The 16234-nt window shown below is 44.1% G+C and overlaps 1 long non-coding RNA gene across 1 annotated transcript; it reads right to left on the bottom strand.

The window, feature by feature from the left end:
* Window positions 1-267: 267 nt before the first annotated feature.
* LOC141580656 (uncharacterized) lies at window positions 268-15230 on the bottom strand. The gene is made up of 3 exons (XR_012512940.1): window positions 14924-15230; window positions 4021-4259; window positions 268-1140 (listed from the first exon to the last, which is right to left on the bottom strand). It is a non-coding gene; the product is annotated as an uncharacterized LOC141580656 (long non-coding RNA).
* Window positions 15231-16234: the final 1004 nt, after the last annotated feature.

Raw genomic sequence — 16234 nt, 5'->3', positions numbered from 1 at the left:
TCTAGCTTTAGCACTTGTTACATTTCTGAAATCAAGATGCTTTTTTTTTTTTTTTTTGAGATGGAGTTTCGCTCGTTACCCAGGCTGGAGTGCAATGGCACGATCTCGGCTCACCGCAACCTCCGCCTCCTGGGTTCAGGCAGTTCTCCTGCCTCAGCCTCCTGAGTAGCTGGGATTACAGGCACGCGCCACCATGCCCAGCTAATTTTTTGTATTTTTAGTAGAGACGGGGTTTCACCATGTTGACCAGGATGGTCTCAATCTCTTGACCTCGTGATCCACCCGCCTCAGCCTCCTAAAGTGCTGGAATTACAGGCATGAGCCACCGCACCCAGCCCTCATGATGCATTTTATAACCTGCACCTGCCAGGCAGCAGCAAGGGCTTTGCCCTCACTTCCCATGTGCACAAACTGGGTCACAGTTGTTCACATTTTGTCACTTCATTTGAGTTATGTTCACTGTTGATACAACATGCCAGATAATATAAGTGACATGAGGAGAAGTTGCTAATACCCTCAGAATAAAGGAAAGAAATTTCAACTTAAAAGACACTGGTGTGACCAATTTATGTGCTGAGTTAACAGTTAGGATGCCAAACTTCAATTTGTCAGAAATTTATTGCTGTCTTGAAACAGAAGCTGGGGAATTTCCAGTAATATTTAATTGTGAATCAATTGAAGAAATAAAATGAAAGAATTAAGTTAGTCAACTTATCAAAATTTGTAGCATGTGTCTGCAGCATGGCAGAAAACCTAGAAAACCACAGTAGGGCATTCTTTAAGACATACTTTGGCACAGATGCTCTTCATGCTTCAGAGAATGAGACTGTGTGGAGAAACATGAGCATCTGTGACTCCGACACAGAAGCTGATTCATGGACTTGTGTTCTGGTAGCCAGGAGAAAGTTGCAGGAATCCAGCACTCCTGCTGCAACAACTTAAAAAAAAAAAAGACAAATAGCAAAAATCATATTTTTAAAAAGCATAAGGGAGTTGTGGAAACAAGGAGGAGATAAAATTTCTGGAATGGAAAGAGCCTTCCTAGGTAAGCTGGTAGGCACAAGGCGTCTTCTTCCCTTTGGGTATTTGGTCATCCAGGCATGGCTGCAGGATTGGAACATGGCCTATGCAGGGGCTTTGCTTGGGAAAAGAGAAAGAAAGAGAGCTTTCAGTGGTTATTCTGGAGCTAGCACAACAAATTAGAAACTAAAGGACACCAAACATGAGGCTGACTTTCCCACATGGAAAACTTGATATATTTTAGGGTGGTGTGACAGGCTGAGAAGCTGGGCTAGATAGAAAGGTGGAGTAAAATCCCACTGTGCTTAGGAGATGAAGTCTTAGTAGAGAGAAGAGTTCCATCTCAAATATATGGAAAGTCTCCCCCCAAAGATGTTTGTCATATGTTGTCTACATGTGACAAGAGACTACGAACTGAGAGAGCATCTAAAAAGAAAGTCTTTCATAGCTGAGAAGAGAGACAACTGCCAATCTCTCACCCAAAGTACTAATCAAGGGGATAATTCTTGAGGGACCAGAAAAGTTGCAAAGACGATAGGACCCAATAAAATTGCTACCTCCCGCAGTTCAACCTATAATTGAGGTCATCAGTACTTCACCTTCACCTTATCTTCCAATAAAAGGAAGGAGGGACTTTAACTGATGAAAGATGTCATCTGGCCAGGCATGATGGCTCACGCCTGTAATCCCAACACTTTGGGAAGCTGAGGTGGTCAGGAGTTCAAGACCAGCCTGGTCAACATGGTAAAACTTCATCTCTACTAAAAATACAAAAAAGTTGGCCAGGCATGGTAGCAGTCACCTGTAATCCCAGCTACTAGGGAGATTGAGGTATGAGAATCACACAGAAGGCAGAGGTTGCAGTAAGTCAAGATCATGTCACTGCATTCCAGCCTGGGAAACAGAGCAAGACTCTGTCAAAAAAAAAAATTAAAATTAAAATTAAAAAAAAGCCAGGCACAATGTGGCTCACATCTGTAATCCCAGCACTTTGGAAGGCCAAAGTGGGCAGATCATGAAGTCAGGAGATCGAGACCATCCTGGCTAACATGGTGAAACCCCATCTCTACTAAAAGTACAAAAATTAGCTGGGCGTGGTGGCTCATGCCTGTAATCCCAGCTATTCGGGAGACTGAGGCAGGAGAATTGCTTTAACCAGAGAGTAAGAGGTTGCAGTGAGCTGATATCGTGCCACTGCACTCCAGCTTGGTGACAGAGTGAGACTCTGTCTCAAAAAAAGAGAAAAACGTCATCTTGTGTACTTGATGTCCAGCACACAATAAAAAATAGACACACAGACATGCAGATAAATGTGACCCTAATCAAATGGCAGTGGGTGGGCATGGGGCAAAAGGTAGAACCACAGATGAGCCAGATGCTAGAGTTAGCAGACAAGTACTTAAATAGCTATAAGTGAGGTGCACAATACAATGGAGGAAAATATTGACAAAGGGATGAGTGAACAGTTTTAACAGACAATCTGTCAAAGAGTCTATAAAAGAGAATCAAGGCCAGGCACAGTGGCTCACACCTGTAATCCCAACACTTTGGAAGGCCAAGGTGGGCACATCACCTGAGGTCAGGAGTTTGAGACCAACCTGGTCAAGATGGCGAAACCCTGTCTCTACTAAAAGTACAAAATTGGCAGGATGTGCTGCAATGTGCCTGTCATCCCAGCTACTTGAGAGGCTGCGAGAGGAGAATGACTTGAACCTGGGAAGCGGAGGTTCAGTGAGCTGAGATTGCACCATTTCACTCCAGCTTGAGCAAAAAGAGCAACACTCCATCTCAAAGAAAAAAAAGAATCAAAAGGATATTCTAGATTTCAAAATTAAAATACATAATATTTAAAACTGGCCAGGTGTAGTGACTCACACCTGTAATCCCAGCACTTTGGGAGGCTAAGGCAGGTGGATCACGAGGTCAGGAGTTCGAGATCAGACTGGCCAACATAGTGAAGCCCCGTCTTTACTAAAAAATACAAAAATTAGCTGGGCATGGTGGTTCATGCCTGTAATTCCAGCTACTTAGGCGGTTGAGGCAGGAGATTTGCTTGAACCAGGACCTGGGAAGAGGAGGTTGCAGTGAGCTGAGATTGCACCACTGCACTCCAGCCTCAGCTACAGAGCAAGGCTCCATATAAATATAAATATAAATATATATATATCTTACTGGATTCAAGAGAATAAGAAGGCAAGCCACAGACTAAGAGAAGGTATGTGCCAAAGATACATGTGACAAAGGACTGTTATCCAGAGTATACAAATAATTCTTAAATTTCAACAGTAAGAAAAATTCCAATAAATATATGTATCTACTGTATATATCTAAATTCCAATAAATATATGTATCTACTATATATATCTAAATTCCAATAAATATATATATCTACTATGTATTCATAAAATAAAAAAATAACAACTCAATTTTAAAATGAGCAAAAATCCTGAATAAATGCCTCATGAAAAAAATAATACAGCTGGCAAACAGGCATATAAAAAGATGTTCACCATCATATGTCATTGGGAATTGCACATTAAAATGACAATGAAATATTCTATATCTCTATTAGAATAGCCAAAATGCAAAACACGAGCAACGCCAAATCCTGAAGGGATGTGGAACAACAGGAACTCTCATTCATCAATGGTGAGAAAGCAAAATAATACAGCCACTTCATAAGACAGCTTGGCAGTTTCTTACAAAACTAAATCTATTCTTAACCTTATAATCCAACAATCATGCTTTTTTTTTTTTTTTTTTTTTTTTTTGAGATGAAATTTCTCTGTGGCCCAGGCTGGAGCACAGTGGTGCCTTCTCGACTCACTGCAACCTCCACCGCCCAGGTTCAAGCAATTTTCCTGCCTCAGCCTCCCAAGTGGCTGGGATTGCAGGCGCTTGTCATCACATCCAGCTAATTTTTGTGTTTTTAGTAGAGACAGGGTTTCACCATATTGGCCAGGCTGATCTTGAACTCTTGACCTGAAGTGATCTGCCCACCTTGGCCTCCCAAAGTGCCAGGATTACAGGTGTGAGCTGCTGCACCTGGCAGAGATGGGGAGATGTCTTCTGATGTCTCAGTTCACCAGGAGAGAAGATCTTTCTAAGCAGAGGCTAGGTCCTTTCACCAGGTCTGAGATCACATCAGGGAGGCAGCCAGCTGCTCCTGACCCTGAGCGAGACTGCACACACGCTTCCCTTCGACCATGCAGAAGAGGCCCCATACCAGTTAGTTGCATCTGAAAAGGAAACAGGAAGTCTCATTGAAATCTCTGCACAACTTAGATTCATTCTTCCCTGAAAGCTGAATATTTAATAGAAAGGTCCAGCCATTTGGAAGGTGAGCAGAGGTCCAAACACTGCAAAGAATGCATCCCCTGCTGGCGATTTCTTCAGCCTGCTGTCCATTTCTGAGAATGTTCTGTGAGGTGAATAATTTATGAATGATTTATGCCGCTTATTGATTCACAGTCCTTAAAAGGCTGAGGTTAAAGGAGACTGAAGGTTTCCACTGAGTGGGAGCCCAGCCTCCCTGGAGGCATTTCTTGCAGACAGAACGCTTGGCTGCTCCACACTTGGGTGTGGGGGATCTCTAATTAAAAATATCCCACAGTGCAAACTCTTTTGTGTCAAGATCATGAATGTCTTTGATAAAATGTAAATATGTCAGAGGAAAGGTAAATTAAGCATTTAAATTATAGCTCAGAAACTTCTTTGGGAATGATGGGGAAGATCACCATTCCCAATCCTTTACTCCTTGCCTGTAAGAGGATGATACAGCCACACCCTCCGCCATGTGACTGCAGCAGTGCCTGAGAGAGCTGGTGAGTATTGTATGCCCAGAAAATTCGAGCCAGGTCTCAGTTAATTTGGAAAGTTTATTTTGCCAAGGTTGAGGGTATGCCCGTGACACAGTCTCAGGAAGTCCTGACAACATGTGCCCACGATGGTCGGGGCACAACTTGGTTTTATACATTTTAGGGAGACCTGAGGCATCAATCAATAGATGTAAGAAGTACATTGGTTCAGTCTGGAAAGGCGGGACAACTAGAAACAGAGGCAGGAAGACTTGAAGCTGGGAGGAGGCTTCCAGGTCACAGATAAGTGAGAGAGAATGGTTGTATTCTTTTCAGTTTCTGATTAGCCTTTCCAAAGGAGGCAACCAGATTCGAATTTCTCTCAGTGAGCAGAGGGATGACTTTAAAGAGAATGGGAGGCAGCTTTGCCTTAGCAGTTTCCAGCACGAGTTTTTCTTTTAGCTTAGTGATTTTGGGGGCCCAAGATGTTTTCCTTTCACAGTATTAACATCTCCACTCCATTAAAATTCGGTTTGGTCTTGTGACTTATTTTGGCCAGTAAAAGAGTAGCTGTGATGCCAGACGAGGCTTTGAATGTGTTCACATGGATGGGTTTAGCCTCTGAGGCTTCTGTTACGCACTATAGAAAAGCACTCTCGGCCGGGCACGGTGGCTCAAGCCTGTAATCCCAGCACTTTGGGAGGCCGAGGTGGGCGGATCACGAGGTCGAGAGATCGAGACCATCCTGGTCAACATAGTGAAACCCCGTCTCTACTAAAAATACAAAAAATTAGCTTGGCATGGTGGCACATGCCTGTAATCACAGCTACTCAGGAGGCTGAGGCAGGAGAATTGCCTGAACCTGGGAGGTGGAGGTTGCGGTGAGCCGAGATCACGCCATTGCACTCCAGCCTGGGTAACAAGAGCGAAACTCCGTCTCAAAAAAAAAAAAAAGAAAAAGAAAAAAAAAAGCACTCTCTGGGAGCTGTTGGTTCTAGACACCTGGTGCCCAGAGCCCCGAGGAACCCCATCTGAAGCAAAGGCAAACTAGCCAGCCCACAAACCTGTGGCAGACACTGGAGAATCAACAAGGAGGTGTGATATGGTTTGGATGTTTGTCCCTCTCAGATCTCATGTTAATGTGACTCTCGATCCCTCAAGAATGGTTTAGCACCATCCCCTTGATGATGAGGGAGTTCTTGCTGTTAGTTCTGAGATCTGATTGTTTAAAACTGCATGGGGGACTGCTGCCATCTAGGGAAGGTGGCCAACTAAGAACAGCTCAGGACTTCAGCTCCCAGTGAAAGTGCAGAGGGTGAGTGGACGCCGCATTTCCAGACGAATTTTTATCGCCCACACACCAGGAGATACCCAGGCAGAAGGGTCGCCAGCGCTGCTGTTCCGGCCGGTGCAGCTATTTTGGCCCCAGCCGGGCTGATTTGGCCCGCGTGGCTGCTTTGACCACGCCCTGTTGCGGTGGTTCTCTGTACAAAAGCCACTGGTCTGAGAGCCCTCTTAGCTGGCGAGACCTGAGATGGCAGGGTTGCCCATTCAACTGAAATAGCGAGCCAGGCCAGGAGATTCCTAGGCAAAAAAAAACCGCCAGGAACCTCTGCGCTGCTGTTTGAGCCGGCTCAGTGAGTCGCAGCACAGGAGATCCCGGTGACTTTTCAATGGAGCGGAGATGTTAATACTGTGAAAGGACTGTGAAGCAACTGGAACGCTGGGTCGTTGAACTTAAAAAAATAGAAAAAAAAGACTCTGAGTCAGGGAGCCAGGTGATCAGGCTCAGTTGGTCCCACCCCACCACCACCAAAAACAACAACGACAACAAAAACAGTAATTGAAAACGCTCTGGATTGAGCGTTTCACAGCAAGCACAGCTGAACCCGGGGCGGTCCAGCTCTGTGGGGGAGGCGTGTCCACCATTACTGAGACTCTCCACCACTATGGAGGCAGGCCGTTGCTGAGGCAACCTGCCACAACAGAGAGAGTCTGCCATAACAGAGGTGGGGCCACCATTGCCGAGGCAGTTCTAACTAGGCCAATATAAATATGACTGCAGGGAAGATCACACGGCAGCTGGGCAGAGCCCACAGCAGCTCAACAAAGCCTCTGCAGGCAGACAGTGACTAGGTGGGCTGATAGCTGGGCGGAGCAGCCCTGAAAGAAAAAACAAAAATGGCAGCAGCACAACGGAAACTCATAAAGCCCTAACTCCCCGGAACAGAGCACCTGGGAACAAAAAGCAGTTTATGAGTTCAGCTGCAGCAGACCTAAACGTACCTGCCCAGCAGCTCTGAATGAACAACGGAGCTCATGGCTTAGGACTTGAGCCCCAGTAAAAGACAGACTGTCTCCTCAAGCAGCTCCCCGACCCCCATAGATCCAAAGAGTCAGCAAGTCCCCCATGCAGTTTTAAATAATCAGATCTCAGAACTAACAGCAAGAACTCCCTCATAGATCCTCAGCAGTCCTACAGCAGAGGGGCCAGACTGCTAGAAGGAAAGATTTAAAAAAAAAAATAACTTCAGCATCCACAAACTGGAAGCTCACTCAGAGACCCAATCTGAAAGACAGTAACTACAAAGACAACAGGTGGATAAACCCACAAACATGGGAAGAAACCAGCACAAAAAGGATAAAAACTCCCAAAACCAGGACACCTCTCTGCCTAAAAGGGATCACAACTCCTCACCAGCAAGGGAACAAGACCAGATAGAGAAGGAGGGTGATGAAATGACAGAATCAGACTTCAGAAGGTGGGTAGTAAGAAACTACAGTGAGCTAAAAGAACATGTTCTAACCGAATGCAAAGAAACTAAGAACCTTGAAAAGAGATTGAATGAAATGCTAACAAGAATGGACAACATAGAGAGGAATATAAGTGAATTGATGGAGCTGAAAAACGCAACACGAGAACTTCGTGAAGCATGCACAAGTTTCAACAGCCAAATTGACCAAGCAGAAGGGATATCAGAGGTTGAAGATCAACTCAATGAAATAAAAGAAGAAGGCAAGAACAAAGAAAAAAGGGCAAAAAGGAATGAACAAAATCTTCAAGAAATGTGGGACTATGTGAAAAGACCTAATCTACATTTGATAGGTGTACCTGAATGTGATGAAGAGAATGAATCCAAGCTGGAAAATACTCTTCAGGATATTATCCAGGAAAACTTCCCCAACCTAGCAAGGCAGGCCAATATTCAAGTCCAGGAAATACAGAGAACACCGCAAAGATATTCCTCAAGAAGAGCAACCCCAAGGCACATAATCATCAGATTCACCAGGTTTGAAATGAAAGAGAAAATGCTAAGGGCAGCCAGAAAGAAAGGTCAGGTTACCCACAAAAGGAAGCCCATTAGACTCACAGCAGATCTCTCAGCAGAAACCCTACAAACCAGAGGAGATTGGGGGCCAATATTCAACATCCTTAAAGAAAAGAACTTTCAACCCAGAATCTCCTATCCAGCCAAACTAAGATTCATGAGTGAAGGAAAAATAAAATCCTTTGTGAACAAGCAAGTACTCAGAGATTTCATCACCACCAAACCTGCTCTACAAGAACTCCTAAAAGAGGCTCTACACATATAAAGGAACAACCAGTACCAGCCACTCCAAAAACATACCATACGGTAATGAGCATCAACACAATCAAGAATCTGCATCAACTAACCAACAAAACAGTCAGGTAGCATCAAAATAACAGTATCAAATTCACACATAACAATACTATCCCTAAATGTAAATGGACTAAATGCCCCAATCAAAAGACACAGACTGTCAAATTGGATAAAAAGCCAAAATCCATCAGTGTGCTGTATCCAGGAAACCCATCTTACATGCAAGGATACACAAAGGCTTAAAATAAAGGGATGGAGGAAGATCTACCAAGCAAATGGAGAGCAAAAAAAAAAGCAGGAGTTGCGATTCTTATCTCTGATAACATAGACTTTAAAGTGACGAAGATCAAACGAGACAAAGAAGGATATTACATAATGATAAAAGGATCAATGCAACAAGAAGAGCTAACGATCCGAAATATATATGCACCCAATACAGGAGCACTCCGATACATAAGGCAAGTTCTTAATGACTTACAAAGAGACTTAGACTCCCACACAATAATAGTGAGAGACTTTAACAGCTCATTGTCAATATTAGACAGATCAACCAGACAGAAAGTTAACGAGGATATCCTGGACCTGAACTCAGACCTGGAACAAGCAAACCTAATAGACATTTGCAGAACTTTCCACCCCAAATGCACAGAATATACATTCTTCCAGCACCACATCATACCTACTCTAAAATTGACCAAAAAATTGGCAATAAATCACTCCTCAGCAAATGCAAAAGAATGGAAATCATAACAAACAGTCTCTCAGACCACAGTGCAATCAAGTTAGAACTCAGAATGCAGAAACTAACTCAGAAACTAACTTCATGGAAACTAACTCAGAAACTAACTTCATGGAAACTGAACAACTTGCTCTTGAATGTTGACTGGATAAACAATGAAATGAAGGCAGAAATAAAGACGTTCTTCGAAACCAACAAGAATGAAGACACAACATACCAGAATCTCTGGGAGACATTTAAAGCAGTGTCTAGAGGAAAATATATAGCAATGAGTGCCCACATGAGAAGAAAGGAGAGATCTAAAATTGACACCCTATCATCAAAATTGAAAGAGCTAGAGGAGGAAGATTAAAAAAAAACTCAAACCCTAGCAGAAGACAGGAAATAACTAAGATCAGAGCAGAACTGAAGGAAATAGAGACACAAAAAACTCTTCAAAAAATCAATAAATCCAGGAGCAGGTTTTTCGAAAAGATCAAAAAAATAGATCACTAGCCAGATTAATAAAAAAGAAAAGAGAGAATAACCAAATTGATGCAATAAAAAATGATAAAGGGGATATCACCACAGATTCCACAGAAATCCAAACTATCATCAGAGATTATTACAAACAACTCTATGCACATAAACTAGTAAACCAGGAAGAAATTGATAAATTCCTGGACACTTGCATCCTCCCAAGCCTAAACCAGGAAGAAGTCGAAACCCTGAATAGACCAATAACAAGGTCCAAAGTTGAGGCAGGAATTAAGAGCCTACCACCCAAAAAAAGCCCAGGTCCAGATGGGTTCACAGCCGAATTCTACCAGACATACAAAGAGGAGCTGATACCATTCCTTCTGAAACTATTCCAGATAATCCAAAAAGAGGGAATCCTTCCCAAATCATTTTATGAGACAAACATCATCCTGATACCAAAACCCAGCAGAGACTCAACAAGAAAAGAAAACTTCAGGCCAATATCCATGATGAACATAGATGCAAAAATCTTCAATAAAATACTGGTAAGCCGATTGCAACAGCACATCAAAAAGCTTATCCACTATGATCAAGTAGGATTCATCCCAGGGATGTAAGGCTGGTTCAACATATGCAAGTCCATAAACGTAATTCACCACATAAACAGAACCAGAGACAAAAACCACATGATTATCTCAATTGATGCAGAGAAGGCCTTTGACAAAATTCAACAGCCCTTTATGCTAAAAACCCTCAATAAACTAGGTATTGATGGAACGTATCTCAAAGTAATAAAAGCTATTTATGACAAGCCAACAGCCAATATCACACTGAATGGGCAAAAACTGGAAGCATTCCCTTTGAAATCTGGCACTAGACAAGGATGCCCTCTCTCACCACTCCTATTCAATATAGTACTGGAAGTTCTAGCCAGAGCAATGAGGCAAGAAAAAAAAATAAAGGGTATTCAATTAGGAAAGGAGGAAGTCAAATTGTCTCTATTTGCAGACGACATGATTGTATATTTAGAAGACCCCATCATCTCAGCCCAAAATCTCCTGAAACTGATAAACAAATTCAGCAAAGTCTCAGGATACAAAATGAACGTGCAAAAATCACAAGCATTCCTATACACCAGTAACAGACTTAAAGAGAGCCAAATCAAGAACGAACTGCCATTCACAATTGCTACAAAGAGAATAAAATACCTAGGAATACAACTAACAAGGAACGTAAAGGGCCTCTTCAAGGAGAACTACAAGCCACTGCTCAACGAAATAAGAGAGGACACAAACAGATGGAGAAACATCCCATGTTCATGGTTAGGAAGAATCAACATCGTGAAAACGGCCATACTGCCCAAAGTAATTTAAAATTCAATGCTATTCCCATCAAGCTACCAATGACCTTCTTCACAGAACTGGAAAAAAACACCTTAAACTTCATACGGAACCAAAAGAGAGTCCGCATAGCCAAGTCAATTCTAAGCAAAAAGAACAAAGCAGGAGGCATCACACTACCGGACTTCAAACTATACTACAAGGCTACAGTAATCAAAACAGCATGGTACTGGTACCAAAACAGACATATAGACCAATGGAACAGAACAGAGGCCTCAGAGGAAACACAACATATCTACAACCATCCGATCTTTGAGAAATCTGACAAAAACAAGCAATGGTGAAAAGATTCCCTGTTTAATAAATGGTGTTGGGAAAACTGGCTAGCCATATGCAGAATGCAGAAACTGGACCCCTTCCTGACACCTTACACTAAAATTAACTCCAGATGGATTAAAGACTTAAACATCAGACCTAACACCATAAAAACCCTAGAAGAAAATCTAGGCAAAACCATTCAGGACATAGGCATAGGCAAGGACTTCATGACCAAAATGCCAAAAGCATTGGCAACAAAAGCCAAAAGAGACAAATGGGACCTAATCAAACTCCACAGCTTCTGCACTGCAAAAGAAGCAGTCATTAGAGTGAATCGGCAACCAACAGAATGGGAAAAAATTTTTGCATTCTACCCATCTGACAAGGGGCTGATATCCAGAATTTACAAAGAACTAAAACAGATCTACAAGAAAAAAACAAACAAGCCCATTCAAAAGTGGATGAAGGATATGAACAGACACTTTACAAAAGAAGACATACAGGAGGCCAACAAACATATGAAAAAATGCTCATCACTGGTCATTAGAGAAATGCAAATCAAAACTACATTGAGATACCATCTCACACTAGTTAGAATGGCGATCATTAAAAAATCTGGAGACAACAGATGCTGGAGAGAATGTGGAGAAGTAGGAACACTTTTACACTGTTGGTGGGAGTGTAAATTAGTTCAACCATTGTGGAAGACAGTGTGGTGATTCCTCAAGGACCTAGAAATAGAAATTCCGTTTGACTCAGCAATCCCATTACTGGGTATATATCCAAAGGATTATAAATCGTTCTATTATAAGGATACATCACACGAATGTTCATTGCAGCATTGTTTACAATAGCAAAGACCTGGAACCAACCCAAATGCCCATCGATGATAGACTGGACAGGGAAAATGTGGTACATATACACCATGGAATATTACACAGCCTTCAAAAACAATGAGTTCATGTCCTTTGTAGGGACATGGATGAACCTGGAAACCATGATCCTCAGCAAACTGACACAAGAACAGAAAATCAAACACCACATGTTCTCACTCATAGATGGGTGTTGAACAATGAGAACACATGGACACGGGGAGGGGAGCATTACACACTGGGGTCCGCTGGGGGGAAATGGAGGAGGGACGGGGGGGTGGGGAGGTGGGGAGAGATAGCATGGGGAGAAATGACAGATATAGCTGAGGGGAAGGAAGGCAGCAAATCACACTGCCGTGTGTGTACCTATGCAACAATCTTGCATGTTCTTCACGTGTACCCCAAAACCTGAAATGCAATTTAAAAAAAAAACTGCATGGGGACTTCTCCCTTCTTCTCTCGCTTCCACTTCTGCCATGTGATACACATAATGCCCCTTTGCCTCCTGCCAGAATTGGAGGCTTCCCAAGGCCCTCCCCAGAAGCAGATGCCAGCACTATGCCTCCCGTATATTCTGTGGATCCATGAGCCAATTAAACCTCTTTTCTTTCTAAGTTACCCAGCTTCAGGTATTCTTCATAACAACACAGGAATGGCCTAACACAAGGCGTTAGGAATTGGCAGATCCTGGAGGACACTGTCATCCATCTCCACTTAATGACCTTTCACTTTATCTAAAGAGCACTTTCAGCCAGGCAGGGTGGCTCATGCCTCTAATCCCAACACTTTGGGAGGCTGATCGCTTGGGCTCTGAAGTTCAAGACTAGGATGGCCAACATGGCGAGGCCCCGTCTCAACTAAAAGTACAAAAAAAGAACCGGGCATGCTGATGGCATGTGCCTGCAGTCCCAGCTACTCAGGAGGCTGAGATGGGAAGAGTACTTGAGTCTGGGGGCAGAGGCTGCCATGAGCCGAGATTGCACCACTGCACTCCAGCCTGGAGAGAACTCCTATAAGACCCAGAAATTTCACTCTTAGATATATACCCACAAGAAATGAGAATAGGAACTCAAATACATGTATATGAATATTTATAGCAGTATTGTTCACAACAGCCAAAAGGTTGAAACAACCCAAATATCCATCAGTGGACAAACAAAATGTGAAATATACACATAACAGAATATTATTCGACTATAAAAAGGAATGAAGTATTGTAACATGCTATGATGTGTGTGAACATCAAAAGTCTTAAGTGAAAGAAAACAGACACAAATACATGGAAAATATATGTATTTCTATTACATACCCCAAATAGGTAAACCCATACGTACAGAAGCAAACTGGTGTCTGCCAGAGAACAGAGCGTAACTACATCCTGGGTGTGGGTTTTATTCTGGAACGATAAAAATATTTTGGACCTTGATAGAGGTAATAGTTTACATAAAATAGTGAATGTACTCAATGCCACTAAATTAGTCACTTAAAATGGTTCCTTTTGTGTTATGTAAACTTTACCTCAATAAAAGCAAAAAAGAAAAGATTATGTCCATACAAATGGGGGATTTAATAACAGGAAATGCCACATGGGCTTAGGGTCATTTTCTTTCAATGAATCCACTCTGGGGTAGGAGCATACTGCTTTCCGAATCTTGTGATTTTTTTTTTCTTTTCTTTTTTTTTTTTTAACCGCCTTACTCCACCCCCAAGAAGCTTGCAAATTTTAATGTGAGTTAATTTGCAAGTGGGTTTGGGTAATCTGGCTCTAGATGCACTTAGGCTGGGGAAAGGCATTATGGCATTAAGCAGATAAAGCCTCCAATCTAGTTACAGTTCCTTCCAGGGATGAATAAAGCTTTGGGGCCATTATCCAACCCGTTTAACTCAGGTTTCTAGGGGCTGAACCTTCAAGCCCTTGAATTCCTTGTCACCATCTGCAAATTTAGGTGAGCTGCCGCGAGGGGGCGGTGGTGTCCAGGCGATGACATCCCATGTTGCGCAAATTCGTGGAAATACTGAGTTTCAGATTCTTGAGTTTCTCTCCTTGACAGCGGTAGCAAGTATCCCCAGGTCACCTAACACGCCAACATCCATTTAGAAAATATGTATACCTAGTAAAGAAAATACCGGATCTGGGAAAAGACCTTTGGAAAACACCATGTTCGGCCAGGGTTATTAAACAGAAACTGTGTTGAGAGAAGGCGGAGCCAGGCCTGGGGCCCAGGTCTCGTGTGTCCACGTCCCATTCTCTCGCTGCTGCAGCCTCCCGCTCCCCTGAGCCTTTCTCCAGCGTTCAGCACAAGCCACGCCTGGGTGTTGACATTGTTATTCCACAGCACAGCTCCTGTCCCACTTCGCCGCTGCCTCCAAATTCCCACCCTAGCTGCGCACCATCTCCTAAGCAGAGCTGGCGGTCCGAGGGCAGTGACTGCGGACGAGCGTCCAGGCGGGGCTGACGAACTGTCAAAGCCGCCACCATCTGCCAAGACCTGTGAGGACGCACACAGCACGGGCAGGCGGCCAGGAAAGTGGTGGACGCAGTGGGTTACCCAGCGTCGGCCTCGGAGGCGCACTGCTTCACCTGGTGACCTGTCCCGGCCTGCGGGTCTCCAGGAAGTCCCTGCCAGATGCTAGCAGGAAGGCGGAAGGGGGCGCCCCGCAAAGGTGGCTGAGGCGCCATTCCAGCGCCCTAGAAGCTGCCAATCTGCGCGGGGCTGAGACAGATCTAGGAAAACGTAAGCAAAGATGTACGCACCTGGGGGCCACGCGGCGGATTTCCAAGTCGTCTGAGCAAATCATCCAGCCCCCAGGACACGTGGGCGCGTTGGCAGGGCCGACTCCCGCGGAATTCCACCTCTTCAGAATCTGAACAGCCGGCCACCTTGCAGAGGGCACAGCTGGCCCTTCCGCCCCGTCTCTGAAAGGGCGGAGGATCTTTCCTCTCACTGCTTCCTGCTGAATGCCCATGACGCCTTGGTGTTACCAACCTTCCGCAAAATCCACGGGGCTGGATCGTTTTCGGAAACTGCCACCAGAGAGAGCTCCAACAACAGAGCTGGATTTTACTCCCTCCCAGCTCAAAAAGGAAGTCGGGGGCGGAGAAAATGTTGCTCTCTGCTACCAGCAGGTGCAAAGATCAGTTTTAAAAGCCCAAGATTGTAACTACACTCCTAATTCGTGAAAAGCATATGGCGGAATAATGCTGGATCTGCAGAGTGGCAGAATAGCTGTCCTCCACCGTGAGTTTTCCCTCATTTCAGACTCAAAGCAGAAGCTTTGAGTCAGTCTGTAGTATTCTCTCCAGAGGACTGAATCCAGCACTCTCTCTCCCCTCCTCTGCCGGGCTTTGCAGCTCAGGAACTGCCCTTCCAACCAAAAAAGAGCCCAGACTGTCACCTCGAACATCGTAGGAGTCCCAGCCCCATTCCCGAGTGCCCCTCTTCCTCAAGCCGCCCTGTGAAAAGTGATAATAGATGCAACTCTGTTCTCCAGGCACTGAAATTAAAGTCAGAACCACTCTGGCTATGGATTCTATCCATGTGCCACTTCTTACTGCAGAACCTCCTCTTGGTTTAGGATGGGGATGTGAGTGATGTGGTGTTTTGCTGTCAGAATGAGGTGGTTCAATTATCCTAGAAGGAGATCCAGCACTCACGTCCAAAAGCATGACAACGCCCACCTGAGATGACCTGTGGCTTAGAATAGTCTGAATTCATGAGGCTTTCATCCTCATGTGAAGATGTCACTAGCACTTGTTCCTTCTTCTTGGGGTTATTTTAGCTCGTCCAGAAATTTCCTTGTTTACGTTTAGAAACAGTTATAAAGAGTGGAGAACCCTTGGGCTTGTGGGCTTTTAGTTTTCATGCAAAAACCTAAGGCCCCACCTAGTATGGGAGGCAGAGAGAATTGGCCCTGACTTTCGGGTTTTGGGGTTCAGCACAGATCACTTTATGGGCTCCAGACATTCCTGCACCCTGGAGATGTGCAAGGACAAGCATGAGAAAAACTATGCATCTGGCCAGGTGAAGTGGCTCACACCTGTAATCCCACCACTTTGGGAGGCTGA

Source organism: Saimiri boliviensis, chromosome 12 (genome assembly GCF_048565385.1).
Source record: "Saimiri boliviensis isolate mSaiBol1 chromosome 12, mSaiBol1.pri, whole genome shotgun sequence".
NCBI classification, from domain to species: domain Eukaryota; kingdom Metazoa; phylum Chordata; class Mammalia; order Primates; family Cebidae; genus Saimiri; species Saimiri boliviensis.
This window is presented reverse-complemented; position numbering and strand designations above follow the sequence as displayed.